The following is a 15,226-nucleotide window of genomic DNA, read 5'->3' on the forward strand; positions in this document are numbered from 1 at the left end:
GCTGGGAAAGGTCAGCTTCTCCCTTCACCCACTTTTCTCATGAACCTCCCCATCATTAACTTCCAAGCCCCATTACCATTTTATCTGTGTCATGTAATACTTTTTCATACAGTGCAAGCTCAACACTTATTTGACTCTTTCCTTACACATCTCAATGTAGAATTTATTGCCAGGATTGTAGGGTTGGCTGTGCCTATCCCTGTTATTACCACCCAGACATGATAAATTACTTCTCCCACTGTTAACACATCACAAAACTCCCAGGGGCTTTTCTGCTTTTTCTTAAAACACGAGAGTATTCTCAGCGTAGAAAACATTGCTCTGGTCTACTTTCACTCTCAATAAAATTTTTTAGCCCATATGAGCCTTATTAATAACTGATCAATCAGTTCAATAGTTGTGACCTTACATTTCACCAGTCAAGCACACATCCAAATGGCTATGTAATAATTGCTGCCAAGCAACACTGGCATGAACATTCCCCTGAGATCACCGAGAGCTCTGTACAAACCAAGTCAGTACACAGGTTCAGGGCTGGCCTGGTGGTCTTGCTTGGCTTTAGTTTACTCTTACCTTCCAAGGCCTTGCCTTCTTTAAATTTGAAGAATGACTTTACTTTACAGCAATTCTAATGGGCATTTGTTTTGTTTGGGAGTATGAAATTCATCTTTCTAAAATTTTGTATTTAAGGTTTTCACTGAAAGTTATCTCATTTGTATGGGCTTTGCCTTTATGGAAATACAGTACTTCTCTCTTGGAGTTTCTTTCTGTCTGTGGTGCTTTAGTTCTGTGTTCCTGACATTTTCACTGTAGTTCGAGGCATTAAACTTATACTTACTGTGTGGCCAGGTTTGCTGGTACAAGTATTTAATCCTGACACTAGGCAGGAAGCAGAGGCAGGCTTACCTTTGAGTTTAAGGCTGGCCTGGTCTGCATAGTGAGTTCAAGGCCAAAGGGAAATCTCTAGTGAGACCCTGTCCCAAGAAGAAAAAGTGAGACTCCTTTGATCATTAGTTGATGTTGAGAATTTCTTTTCCAGTCATGACTGTATTGATTCTAGGTGCCTCTGCTACAAGGCTGCTCATGCTCATATTTGCCCCCATAATCTGTGGAAATTTTCTACTACTTTTCACATTATATGGTTTTCATACCCCAAGTTTCTCCATACTGTGGTGCTTTTAACGAGAATGTCACCCACAGGCACAGGGATTTGAATACTTGCTCACTAGGTGATGGTGCTGATAGGGTGGTTTTGGAAGCGGTGGGAGATGAGGACTTCATTTGAGTGCATATAATCTGCCTTCTTCCTATATTGTTTTGCTTTTTGCTGCCTCTGCTTGAGATGGGATCTCTGAGCCACCTTTTCCTGCAACCATGCTTGCCACTTGCTGCTCTGCCTCCTCACCAAGACATGCCTATATACCCTGGGAACTGGGAGCCAAATGCAAGCTTCCTTCCTTAGGAGCTTCTGACCATGGTCTTTTATCACAGAAACAGGAAATTATCTAATCAGCCTCTGAACAGCATCCCAGAGATCTTGTAGGATATGGTCATCACTTCTAATTTATGATTGCCTAAATGTAATAAAAAAACATCTGTAGATGTAACCAACCATCTTATTAAAATAAGAAACACAGAACCAATGTAAAAGACAAAGCCGAGAGGTCAGAGCTCAGAGATAAAATCTTACCTCCTGCAGTGCACCTAGCTTCCCCAAAAGAGAGCTACTTCCTGTGTGTCTGTCTTTAAATAGTCTTTCTGTTCTGCCTTCTCATTGGTTGTAAACCCAAACACATGACTGCCTCATCACTGCCTGTAAGTACCGCCCTCCAGGTTTTAAAGGCATATGTCTCCAATGCTGGTTGTATCCCTGAACACACAAAGACCTACCTCGCTCTTCTACCAAGTGCTGGGATTAAAGGTGTGTGCCACCACCACCACGCTCTTGCTATGGCTCTAATAGCTCTGACTCCCGGGCAACTTTATTTATTAACATACAATGAAAATCACATTTCAGTACAAATAAAATACCACCATATTTCCCCTTTTCTATTTTAATAAAAAGAAAAAAGGCAAAAGGTTATAACTAACAAAAGAAAAACTATATACAAAAGTTCAATAACTATATACAATATATACAAGTAACAAATACCTAAACGATGTCTAGTCCATTTGTATTTGACAAATCAGAGAAAATAATTCCTTTATCTATCCTATTTTAGTAAGTCCAAAATGTATCTAATTCACTTTTTATCCTAATTAATCTTCAACTATAACTAACTAACCTTCAACTATAACTAATCTTCAACTCCCTCAGAGACCCAAGAAGGAAATAATATTAGCTAACAAAAATAAAAACAGGAAGTGCATGCAAGCAACTTCCAAAAAATTTGTGAGTTGACAAAAACAGCCAGCTGCCTGGATAGTTACCTGAGGTTTCTTCGCAGTGTTGGGGCATCATCTTTACCCTATAGGCTTAGCATATCTGGCAGACTCATTTGTGAAGTAGGATGTACACAAGGTCAAAAGTTCAACCTCACATTGGGTGAGAGTAGTCCATGTACCAGAAACACCTGAATTCCACTAGTGTCCTGTCATGATTCAGGATTTTAAATTCTGGAAATTTGTTGACAGTTTTTGAATTCAGCTATCCATTCTTCTTGGCTGTGTATATATGGCTTCATCTCAGCATCCCCTTCATTTCCACATCCCTCTATTAAATGTCAGTCTACTATTGAGAGGCATGAGCTTTCAGCTGCTGTTCCATTGTACAACAGAAGCCATTGGCCCATTGCCTGTTCAGCTGCCTTCGAAGAAAAGGGCACTGTACCTTTTCCGGATTGTGAAGGCCACTTTAGGGATGGTGCCATATTGTCCTGGCCTCAGAAGATGTCTTTTGATAAATCCATAACCACACTTGTTTTGGCAACAATCAGTAGTCCTTTGTTTTGTGTCCTGTCTGTCCATTTTGTCCTGTTGATTTGAGGATACTTTGTTGTCCAGTGGCTAACTTTTGTCACAATGAAAGTTAGCTCTATATTCAGTTTCTTCAATGCCCATATTTTCTCTGAAGTAGATTGGTACTTCCAGGAGCCGACATGTCTCAAAAAAGAAAAAATTCTAAGTTATTAAAACATTTTAAATGCCATATTCGGTAGATCTCTGAAGGGTTTGAAGATGACCTATCTGAAATATATCTGCTCAATTTTTAAAACATATCTAATATGACTGCAAGTTCTATTGTAATGTTAAACTACTAACTTTCATTTCTTTATATCCTAATAGTTGGTAATAATGTAAAGTATTTAAAACTAGTAATTGTCTTTTTCTTTTCTTTTCTTTCTTTTTTAAACAAGAACCTTAAATCTAATCTCCTTTGCTTAGCCTTTTTCCTTACCCTTGACAACAACTTGTAACCAACCCCCCTAAACAATGAAAATTATCCCAGGCCCAAAACCCATTAAAAAGACCAAAAAACCACCCGCCGCACACCACCTCTTTGGGAATGTGGGCGTCATATTCTAAAAATTGCTTCCTGCTGGGTATGGGTGAAGTTATCTTTATCCTGAAAGAAAAATTTTAGGTTAATTGTCAAATTCTAGGAAAGGTAACTATATCCTACATTATTATCCAGTCTGTGTATAATGCCAAAGTTCAGGGTTTATCTCAAGTCCTTATTCAAGTAGTCTTTCAGACTGGATCATCTCAGCTAGTCATCTCAAAATTGCTCTGAGCATCTATCTTGTAGTTCAAAGTTGATTTGTAGATGATGTTTGTCAGCTTAATGATATTATTATTGTCCACGTGGAATTGTTGTTGTGGGGCCCCATCTTCTTCCTGGAGACTTCAGTTGATGTTAGGCCTGGCCATGATTTCCTACAGAAAACTGATTAGAGACTCGAACACAAAGACATATATATGTAGCTACTTGAAGCCTTTTTTTTTTTTTAAGGATTAGTTAGTACTCTATATGGCCAAAAAATTTTCTTTATGTTTTCTCCTGAATTTTCTATTCTCTTTGTTTCATCATCCTGACCAGCATGATTTATTCCAATAGGCATTTGGTTATTTAATCGCTCTGAGCAGGGGTTGCCTCTACTGTTGTAGGAAAGGTTTGAACTGGATTTGCTATGGGGGCCTGCATGAGGACCCTCTGGGAGTTTCCCGAAAACTGAGGTAAAGGATTACCCTGTCTGTCCTTTGTTGATCTACATTGGTTGGTCCAGTGTTTTCCCTTACCACACCTTCTGCATACTCCAGAAGGAAGGGGCATTCTGTTGCCATTGTTCCTTGAAGAAACATTGTTTCTAGGAATGACATGTTTACAGTCCCTTTTCAAATGTCCTTGCTTTCCACACCCAAAACATCTAACACTCCTCAAACCTTTTGAAATTGCTTCTCCTGCCCACATATCATCATGCTCATGATCCTCAACATTAATTGTGTCTCTAATCCAATTTTCCAAAGGTGCAGATCATGCCTTTAATGGCCTTACTATTCTTTTGCATGCTGCATTCGCATTCTCAAAGGCCAAAGATTCAATTATTATCTTACTAGCTTCTGAATCCAAGACCATTCTCTTTATTGCTGAAGCCAGTCTTTGTAAAAAAATCCGCGAAAGATTATTTTGGGCCTTGCATAACCTTTGTAAATGTCTCAGGTTTTTTTCCTGGTTCCTCAACTCTGTCCCATGCATTGAAGGCTGCCGTTCGACATAAAATTAGGGTTTGGATATCATATAAACATTGTGTTTGTACTAAAGCATATTAGCCTTCTCCAATAAGCTGATCCTGGCAAACTTGTATTCCTTTATCCCTCCATTGTATTTCTATGTTTTTAGCTTCATCCATAAACCAAGTTAGAAACTCAAGCCTCTGGCTGGGTTCAAGAACAGCTTGTATCAGCTCCCGCCAGTCCTGTGGTACAATTCTATTATATGTTGATCAAGAGTTTAACATTTGCTTTACATATGGGGAATGCATGCCATAAGATACTATTGCCTCCTTAAACCTTCATAAAGCCAACATTTCAATTGGAGCCCAAATATTTTGTGTAGTTATTTGATCAGGCAACTGCTGTATGGTTACAGGATAAATTAAGGGTGACTGTGTGAAAACACGCTTTCTTTCTGTAACCTTATGATCCAAACTTGAAACAACTTCACTGTTAATTTCTTCTGTCTGAATTTTTACAGGTTTAACAAGTTTTTCTAAAGCTGTCATCCTGACACTTAAATTGACTATCTTTTTAAATTGTAAAATGAGGATAAGCATAGTGATAAACTGCATAATTCCAACAATACTAATCTTCTCAAATAGTTGTTCCATTGTCAGACTGCCTAAAATTTGAAACAAAACCCATTCTTCCAATGTACACATAAAACTCATTTTTTTTAAATGTGGAAAAAAATTCTCTTTTAAATAGTTTCCTTTAAAATATCTGATATATTGTGACTTACCAAATCTGCGCAGAACAGTAGAAATCTGAGGAAATTTCAAAACAGTCACCTAGTGTCCTAGGTGTGAATCGAGCGAGGAGAGAGAGAGAGAGAGAGAGAGAGAGAGAGAGAGAGAGAGAGAGAGAGAACAAGAAAGTGTAGCCGGCTAAAGCTTAAATCCAGCCACATGTTCCCTCTTGAGCCGAGTAGAGGTTTGGCTCTGGCTTCATTAAGCTCCCACCACGGGCATTGGCTTTACAGTCAGGGGCTCTGTTCGGCAGGGCAGGCCTGAGTTGTTTGTAGCACTGGCTTTAAGCAAGCAGCTCATGTTTAGTCCGGCCTGAGGCCAAGCAGACCTGGGCCAGGGCTAGGGAGCCAACTGCTTGGACTAGGGAGCTGGCCCCAAGTGGTTTTTTAATGGATTCTTGTCACGTTGGGTGCCAGATGTAGATGTAACCAACCGTCTTATTAAAATAAGAAACACAGAACTATTGTAAAAGAGAAAGCCGAGAGGTCAGAGCTCAGAGCTAAAATCTTACCTCCTGCAGTGCTCCTAGCTTTCCCAAAAGAGAGCTACTTTCTGTGTGTCTGTCTTTAAATAGTCTTTCTGTTCTGCCTTCTCATTGGTTGTAAACCCAAACACATGACTGCCTTGTCACTGCCTGTAAGTACCGCCCTCCAGGTCTCAAATGCATATGTCTCCAATGCTGGCTGTATCCTTGAACACAGAGAGATCTATCTAGCTCTTCTACCAAGTGCTGGGATTAAAGGCGTGTGCCACTACCACCACGCTCTTGCTATGGCTCTAATAGCTCTGACCCCTGGGCAACTTTATTTATTAACACATACAATGAAAATCACATTTCAGTACAAATAAAATACCACCATAAACACCTACCTTGATTTCTACCTCTGTGAATTTTCTGCTTGGTTTCCTCTACTGGTGATGCCTTCTGTTGAATTTTTACATCTAATGTATAAGGAGTGCTTGTCATGTAGAAGACTTCAGTACTTTCACATTCTTTCCCATTCAAGTTCTGTGCTATTGTCCTTCTACATCCTGCTGTTTATTTATGTCCTCTTGGAAGCAATAGCTTTTTACTTATTATTCTAAATTTAATTTTTCATGTATGTGTGTGTGTGTGTGTGTGTGTGTGCTTTCATATGTTACATGTATGTAGGTATGTGAGGTGATTAGAACAAGTTATCAGCTGCCCTGGAGCTGGACTAACAGGCAGTTGTAAGCCACCTGATGTGTGTTCTAGGAAGTGAATGAGTTCTCTGAAAGAAGAATAAGCACACTCAACCACTGAACCTTCTAACTCTGAAGTGATAGACTTTTTGACCTTCATTTTATTTATAAATAGATCATTTCTCTTACACCACTGAGCTTGTCTACTGCCTCTCTAACCCATGCCATGGCACTCTACGCCCTCTCGGATTGATCACATCTTTGAAGTTCATTATTATTGTAACACATACATATGCAATATACATACACAAACATGAAAATATATTAATATAACCTGCTGAGTCCATTTGCTGTTGCTTGTGTATATAATTTCAAGGCAAAATGCTTTGCTCTTTTTGTTTCTTCATTTTATTAATTAATTAAATTCATTTTTCTATTATTTTTGAGATTACAATAAAATTTAATCACTTCTGCTTTCTTACTACTCCCTGATAAATGTTCAATATAGTGCTTTTTGTTCTCTATCAATTCATGACCTTTTTATTGTTATTACATGAATGTATGTATATGCATGTGTACTCCTTAATATAACCTGATCAGTCTGTTCCTTACATGTATGTTGTCATGGCTGATGATATTGGATAACCTACTCTTGTGTTCTCCCTTCCCTGGGGAAGTATTTCTCTCACTCTCATCACCCTTCAGTTGCCAGTGTTTCTTTACATAGGGCTGAGGTCTCATGGTCTTTCCTCTATCCACAACTGCACATCTATTGTTGTTATCCTTCTTCAGCTTATGTACTCACGTATAATTGGATATTAATTGAAAAGTAAAGGATAACCAGGCTACAGTCTATAGCCCCAGAGAGGGTAGATAACAAGGAGGTCCCAAAGAGGGACACATGGATTTTCCTGGGAAAGGGAAATAACAGAGATCTCCTGGGTAAATGGGGCAGAGGGGGATGGGAACAAGAGGGGTTGGGTTGAGCAGGTTGAGGTTGGGCCAGAGGGAGAAGAGTAATGAAAGAGCTGCTGTTGGGGGGCACTTTGATACTGGGGAGACATATTGGTGCCAGGGAAACTCCCAGGAATCCACAAGCAGGACCCCAGCTAAGCCTCACAGCAACAGTGGAGAAGGCGCTTGAACTGGCCATCTCCAATAATCATATTGGTGACTACCCTGTCATCAGAAAGCCTTAATCCAGTATCTGATGGAAGCAGATACATAGGTATACAGCCAAGCACTGGGCCAAGCTCCAGGAGTTCTGTTGAAGAGAGGGAACAGTGATTGTACTAGCCAGTGTGGTCAAGGTCATGATGGCGGAACATACCATGCATACATTTCTACTCTTGTTTAAGGTATTATACCTGTGCTACTCATTTAACAATGTAATACAAATTTTCAGTCCTTAAAAGCTATTATTACAAACTATTTAGCATAATAAAGAAATGCAGGTTAGTAGTTAGCCAATATTAAAATCAAATTTGTAGCCATGTTAGGTATGTTTTCAAGGACCCAAGGGGAGTCATTCATTAGTTGGTATTATATGTAAAAGCTTATTTTCAAGATTAAAAAAAAACTAAGTTCAAAATCCAAATCTGGTTATAAATACTGACCTACTGGGAGATTATTACTAATTGCATATGGATAATATATAATACAGCATGTGACTTATGAAAAATGAGTTACCAATTTTTTATAAAAATATACACTGAAATTCACTTATCCAAATAATCCCTTGGCACACAATATATTTCTTCTTATATGGGAAAACCAAGCATATTATAACTTCCCTGGCATTACATATTTGTCACATTATTTAAAGTCTTCAGGGGCTAAAAGTAAATGCAATTCTTTTGATATTTTTCATCATGGATTAATTGCAACTGTGCATAATATTATATTACGCACAAGATTTTTTTATATATGAACAAAATTTTTCTGACAAGTTAACCACAGAAAATGGGATAGACTACTGCTAAATCCCAAGTGTAAACATGGTACAAAACAAACTCAGCAAAAGAAATTTACTGCTAAATGATTTGTTTGCTGGGTATGAGTTTAGAAATTAGGATACCCAGAGAGGACTGCCCCTAGGTCCCATTCCTGGGCACCAGCCATTCTGGGGAAGACCTGCCCAACTTGGCCCAAGGTTCTGGCCCTGCCCCTATGCCCATCTGCCCAAGACCCCAGCCACTTCCTGAGACTTAGAGACCAGCCCCCAGCTCCCATCCTGCCCCGGACCTCCGATCTGGACAAGAAAGAGAGGCTTCCTGAATCTGTCAGCTCTGTCTGGACCAAGAGCGCTGATAAGACCAAGAACAAATCCACAAGCAGATGGGCAGATGTCAAGGCAAAGTACATACAACAAAATGAGGAGCCATACAGCATCACCAGAACCTAGCCCTCCGCCAACAGCTAGGCCTGAACATCACAAAATGGAAGAAGCAGAAGAAAGCAACCTTATGAATAACATCATGAAGATGTTATTCTTCATGCTAGAGCCTTATATTAGAAGAAATCAAAAAGAAATTGAGGAAAAGACAAACAAAAAAATGGGAAGAATGCTATAAAAACTAGAGGAAAGGACAAATAACACAGAAGAAAACAATAAATGCCTGAAAGAAAATCATGAAAAAGCAATGAAACAGATGAAGGAAACAGTCCAAGACCTGAAAAGTACAATAGAAAAAAATGAAGAAGACACAAACAGGGGGAATGCAGGAAATAGAAAATCTGAGCAAACAAACAGGAACTTCAGATGCAAGTATAACCAACAGAATGCAAGAGATGGAAGAGAGGATCTCTGGCATTGAAGATACGGTATTAAAAATAGATTCATCAGTCAAAGAAAACACTAAAGCCAACAAAGTCATGACCCAAAGTGTTGAAGAAATTTGTGACACCATGATAAGACCAAACCTACAAATAGGGATAGAGGAAGGGGAAGAATACCAACTCAAAGGCACAGAAAATATATTCAACAAGATCATAGAAGAAAACTTTCCCAACTTAAAGAAGAAAATGCCTATGAAGATATAAGAATCCTATAGAACACCAAACACACTAGATCCCCCAAAAAGTCCTCTCACATAGTAATTAAACAACTAAACGTACAGAATAAAGAAAGAATATTAAGATCAGCAAAGGAAAAAGGCCAAGTGACTTATAAAGGCAAACCCATCAGAATAACACCTGATTTCTCAATGGAGACTTTGAAAGTCAGAAGGACCTGGACAGATGTAATGCAGACACTAAGAGACGATGGATGCCAGCCTAGACTAATATACTCAGCAAAACTTTCAATCATCATAGATGGAGTGAACAAGACATTCCAAGACGTAGTCAGATTTAAACAATACTTATCCACAAATCCAGCCCTACAGAAAGCACTAGAAGGAAAATTCCAACCCCACAGCAGTAAACCCCAAAGAAGAGAAGTACACACACACTACCACCAAAAAATAACAGGAATGAACAATCACTGGTCGTTAATATCCCTTAATATCAATGGACTTAATTCACCTATAAAAAGACATAGGCTTACAGAATGGATATGAAAGCAGGACCCATCTTTCTGCTGTATACAAGAAAAACTCCTCAATTTCAAAGATAGACACTACCTAAGAATAAAAGGCTGCGAAAAGACTTTCCAGTCAAATGGGCTTAAGAAGCAAGCGGGTGTAGCCATCCTAATATCCAGCAAAATAGACTTCAAACTAAAATCAATCAAAAGAGATCAAGAAGGGCATTACATCCTCATCACAGGAAAGATCCACCAAGATAAAGTTTCAATTCTCAACATTTATACCCCAAACACAAGGGCACCCACATATGTAAAAGACACATTACTAAAGCTTAAACCACATATAAAACCCCACACATTAATAGTGGGAGACTTCAATACCCCACTTTCACCACTGGACAGATCTCCCAAATCAAAACTTAACAGAGAAATAAAGGACTTGACTGATGTTATGACTCAAATGGACTTAATCGATATCTACAGAACATTCCATCCTAACAAAAAAGAGTATACCTTCTTCTCAGAACCCCATGGAACCTTCTCTAAAATCAACCACATACTTGGCCACCAAACAAATCTCAACAGATATAAAACAATTGGAATAACCTCCTGTGTTCTATCAGACCACCAAGGTTTAAAGTTAGATTTCAACAACAACTAAAATTACAGAAAACCTACAATCTCATGGAAACTGAATAATGATCAACTGAATCACCAATGGGTTAAACAAGAAATAAAGAAAGAAATTAAAGACTTCCTAGAGATCAATGAAAATGAAGACACCAAACTCATGGGACACTATGAAAGCAGTGCTAAAAGTGAAATTCATAGCACTAAATGGCCACATAAAGAAGTTGGAGAAATCTCACACTAGTTACTTAACAGCACACCTGAAAGCTCTAGAACAAGAAGAAGCTCAGTCTCCCAGGAAGAATAGACACCAGGAAATTATCAAATTGAAGGATGAAATCAATAAAAAAGAAACAAAGAGAACAATACAAAAATTAATGAAACAAAGAGTTGGTTCTTTGAGAAAATCAACAAGATAGACAAACCCTTATCCAAACTAACCAAAAAACAGAGAGAGAGAGAGAGAGAGAGAGAGAGAGAGAGAGAGAGAGAGAGAGAGAGAGAATCTAAATTGACAAAATCAGAAAGGAAAAGGAGGACATAACAACAGACAATGAGGAAATCCAGAAAATCATCAGGTCATACTTCAAAAACCTCTACTCCACAAAACTGGAAAATCTAAAAGAAATGGATAATTTTCCAGATAGGTACCACATACCTAAGTCAAATCAAGACCAGATAAACTATTTAAATAGTCCATTAACCCTTAAGGAAATAGATTCAGTCATTAAAAGTCTCCCAACCAAAGAAAGCCCAAGACCAGATGGTTTCAGCACAGAATTCTACCAGATCTTCAAAGAAGAGTTAATACCAATACTCTTTAAATTGTTCCACACAATAGAAACAAAAGGAACATTATTAAACTCCTTCTATAAATCTACAATTACCCTGATTCCTAAACCAAACAAAGATGCAACAAAGAAAGAGAACTACAGACCGATCTCCCTCATGAACAATGATGCAAAAATACTCAATAAAATATTGGCAAACAGACTCCAAGAATACATCAAAACAATTATCCACCATGATCAAGTAGGCTTCATCCCAGGGATGCAAGGGTGGTTCAATATATGAAAGTCCGTCAATGTAATACACCATATAAACAACCTCAAAGAAAAAAAAAAACCACATGATCATTTCACTAGATGCAGAAAAGGCGTTTGACAAAATCCAGCACCGCTTCACAATAAAGGTCTTTGAGAGATCAGGAATACAGGGAACATACCTAAACATAATAAAGGCAAGTTACAGCAAGCCAACAGCTAACATCAAATTAAATGGAGAGAAACTCAAAGCAATTCTACTAAAATCAGGAACAAGGCAAGCCTGTCTCCTCTCCCCATATTTATTCAATATAGTACTTGAAGTTCTAGTCAGAGCAATAAGACAACATAAGGAAATTAAGAGGATACAAATTGGAAAGGAAGAAATCAAGCTTTCCCTATTTGCAGATGACATGATAGTATACATTATTGACCCAAAAGATTCAACCAAGAAACTGATAGAGCTTATAAACACCTTCAGCAACATAGCAGGATACAAGATCATCTCAAAAAAAAAAATCAGTAGCCCTCCTATATCCAATTGACGAACAGGCTGAGAAGGAAATCAGAGATACATCACCCTTTACAATAGCCACAAATGATATAAAATGCCTTGGGGTAACTCTAATTAAGCAAGTGAAGGACCTATATGACAAGAACTTTAAGTTCCTGAAGAAAGAAATTGAAGAAGATATCAGAAAATGGAAAGATCTCCCATGCTCATGGACAGGCAGGATTAACATAGTAAACATGACAATCTTACCAAAAGCAATCTACAGATTCAATGGAATTCCCATCAAAATACCAACACAATTCGTCACAGACCTAGAAAGAATAATACTTAACTTCATATGGAAAAACAAAACTCCCAGGATAGCCAAAAGAATCCTGTACAATAAAACAATCTCTGCTCTTTCTCTTCTGGTCCCAGGAGCTTCGGGAGCCATAGGTTACCGTTTTGACATGGCCAAGTCCAAGAACCACACCACACACAACCAATCTCGAAAATGGCACCAAAATGGTATCAAGAAACCCCGGTCAAAAAGATACGAATCTCTTAAGGGGGTGGACCCCAAGTTCCTGAGGAACATGTGCTTTGCCAAGAAGCACAATAAGAAAGGCCTGAAGAAGATGCAGGCCAACAACGCAAAGGCAGTGAGTACATGTGCAGAGGCCATCAAGGCCCTTGTGAAGCCCAAGGCGGTGAAGCCCAAGATGCCAAAGGGCCCCAGCGACAAGCTCAGCCGACTCGCTTTCATTACTCATCCCAAGCTCGGGAAGCAGATTAGAAGCTACATGGCCAGGGGTCGTAGGCTCTGCCAACCAACGCCCAAGGCTCAAACCAAGGCAGAGGCCTCAGCACCGGCTCAGGCTCCCAAAGGTGCCCAGGCCCCTGTGAAGGCCCCATAGAAAAGGTTTCTGTCTGCCAGACAGATGGACTGGTGTGACACACCTACATACTATTTGCAGATGATCAGGACCCCATGCTGTTTTTACAAATAAACGAGGCAGGATCTGTTAAAAAAATTAAAAAAAAAAACAATCTCTGGAGGCCTCAGATCCCTGACCTCAAGCTCTACTATAGAGCTACAGTAATAAAAACAGCTTGGTACTGGCAAAAAAACTGACATGTGGACCAATGGAATCGAATTGAAGACCCTGACATTAATTTACACACCTATGAACATATAATTTTTGACAAAGAAACCAAAACTGTACAATGGAAAAAAGAAAGCATCTTCAACAAATGGTGCTGACATAACTGGATATCAATGTGTAGAAGGCTGCAAATAGATCCATATCTGTCACTGTGCACAAAACTTAAGTCCAAGTGGATCAAAGACCTCAACATAAATACAGTTACTCTGAACCTGATAGAAGAGAAAGTAGGAAGTAGTCTTCAACACATTGGCATAGGAGATCACTTCCTAAATATAACACCAGTAGCACAGACACTGAGAGAAACAATCAATCAATGGGACCTCTTGAAACTGAGAAGTTTTTGTAGAGCAAAGGATACAGTCAACAAGGCAAAGCGACAGCCTGCAGAATGGGAAAAGGTCTTCACCAACACCACATCTGACAGAGGACTGATATCCAGAACATATAAAGAACTCAATAAATTTGACATCAAAACACCCAACAGTCCAGTTAAGAAATGGTCTATAGAACTAAACAGAGAATTCTCAACAGAGGAAGCTCAAATGGCTGAAATACATTTAAGGAATTGCTTAACATCCCGGTCATCAGAGAAATGCAAATCAAAATGACTCTGAGATACAACCTTACACCTGTTAGAATGGCTAAGATCAAAAACACTGAAGATACCTTATGCTGGAGAGGATGTGGAGCAAGGGGAACTCTCCTCCACTGCTGGTGGGAATGCAAGCTTGTACAGCCACTTTGAAAATCAATATGGCACTTTCTTAGAAAATTGGGAATCAATCTCCCCCAAGACCCAGCTATACCACTCTTGGGCATATACCCAAAGAATGCTCAATTATACCACAAGGGCACTGGCTCAGCTATGTTCATATCAGCATTGTTTGTAATAGCCAGAACCTGGAAACAACCTAGATGTCCTTCAACTGAAGAATGGATAAATTAAATGTGGTACTTATACACAATGGAAAACTACTCAGCAGAGAAAAACAATGACATCATGAGGTTTGCAGGCAAATGGATGAATCTAGAAAAAATCTTCCTGAGTGAGGTAACCCAGACTCAGAAAGACAAACATGGTATGTACTCACTTATAGGATACTAGATAAAAAAACAAAGATGACTAGACCTCTACTCACAACTCCAGGGAGGCTGCATAGAAATCAGGACCCTAAGAAAGACACAGGAATTGCCTAATGACAGAGAAATGGATGAGATCTACATGAACAACCTGGACGTGAGTGGGGGTAAAGAAGGGCAAGATTCGAGGGAAAGAGAGCTTAGGAGAGCGGGAGGTCCCAGCTGGATCAAGATCAGAGAGGGAGAACAAGGAATAAGAGACCATGATAAATGAAGACCCCCATGGGAATAGGAAGAAGCAAAGTGCTAGAGAGGTCCACAGAAATCCACAAAGATACCCTCACAATAGACTATTAGCAACGGTCGAGAGAAAGCCCGAACCGACCTACTCTGGTGATAGAATGGCCAAACACCCTAATTGTCATGCTAGAAATCTCATCCAATGACTGAGGGAACCAGATGCAGAGATCCATGGCCAAGCCCCAGGTGGAGCTCCAGGAGTAGAGTTGGCGAGAAAGAGGAGGGTCTGTATGAGCGAGAATTGTTGAGACCAAGATTGGAAAAAGCACAGGGACAAATAGCCAAACGAATGGAAACACATGAACTATGACCCAATTGCTGAGGAGCCCCCAAATGGATCAGGCTCTCTGGATAAG

At 39.2% G+C, this 15,226-nt stretch overlaps 1 pseudogene; it reads left to right on the plus strand.

The window, feature by feature from the left end:
* Positions 1–12,783: 12,783 nt before the first annotated feature.
* On the plus strand, positions 12,784–13,327 carry LOC143268947 (large ribosomal subunit protein eL29 pseudogene; annotated as a pseudogene).
* The last annotated feature ends 1,899 nt before the right edge of the window (positions 13,328–15,226 follow it).

This window comes from Peromyscus maniculatus, chromosome 16, assembly GCF_049852395.1.
Source record: "Peromyscus maniculatus bairdii isolate BWxNUB_F1_BW_parent chromosome 16, HU_Pman_BW_mat_3.1, whole genome shotgun sequence".
Taxonomy (NCBI): domain Eukaryota; kingdom Metazoa; phylum Chordata; class Mammalia; order Rodentia; family Cricetidae; genus Peromyscus; species Peromyscus maniculatus.